Source organism: Branchiostoma belcheri, unplaced genomic scaffold (genome assembly GCF_001625305.1).
Source record: "Branchiostoma belcheri isolate BF01 breed outbred unplaced genomic scaffold, Haploidv18h27 scaffold83, whole genome shotgun sequence".
In the NCBI taxonomy this organism is placed as follows: Eukaryota; Metazoa; Chordata; class Leptocardii; order Amphioxiformes; family Branchiostomatidae; genus Branchiostoma; species Branchiostoma belcheri.
In genome coordinates, this window is record NW_017804498.1 from 1,484,701 (window position 1) to 1,485,534 (window position 834).

General features: G+C 42.6%; 1 protein-coding gene across 1 annotated transcript in view; it reads right to left on the reverse strand.

Moving 5' to 3' along the window:
- The window catches only part of LOC109486756 (toll-like receptor 13), a 10,798-nt gene that overhangs the window by 1,487 nt on the left and 8,477 nt on the right, over positions 1-834 (reverse strand). The window lies entirely within an intron of this gene.

Below are 834 nucleotides of genomic sequence, written 5' to 3' on the forward strand. Positions count from 1 at the left end.
CTGTCAATTCAGCCTCGAGGCCGCCATCGGACTTGTCTTTTGACTTTATTTGTTTATAAAAATTTTCCAGCAGATACGTAGAAGGGGAGGGAGAACAGGTGGGTCACCTTTTCCAGCTCCTTTCCCTAATTACATCAATAAAAAAAACATTGAGAAACATCATTGGAATTGTACACATTATACAAATAGATATACATACAATAGCGTGGACCTAGAACACCAGTCAGCGTGGTCTTAAAGCTATGCATGAAGCACATCTGCAAGGCGAAGACCATGTACACGTACATGGAATGTCTGTATCAAAGTTATCCTGAAACCTGTTGTTTACTGACAGGACAAGACGCCGTTTGAATGACAAACTGTCGGACTTGACGCTGCAACCACCAAGGCCCCAATTGGCGTTTCTAGTTTATTCCATTCAGCCACTAGTCGGGGGAAGTACGACATTTGATACATACTGCCCCTATTTAGACTAGTGGATAATGACATAGTTCTGCTAGTTCTCTAAATCGTATACATTGGCCAAGGACTTCACAAAAAGCATAATGCCAGAAATCTATCTCCTGTGCGAAAGCGGTAGCAGGTTGAGATACTGTAATCTACCCTTAGCTTATAGTCGAGGGAACGAGCGTCTGCGTTTGCACTTACAATGAGCCTGGTTGCCCACCTCTGCACACCATCCAATAGGTCCATTAGATTGTGGGACAGAGTTGACCAAATCTGACTTCAGTATTCTAACAATGGTCTAGCCAGTGTTATATATAGGGATTTGCGTACCATCAGACTGAATTCGTAACCAACAGTGCGTATGTACGTATACTTCAATATAAACCT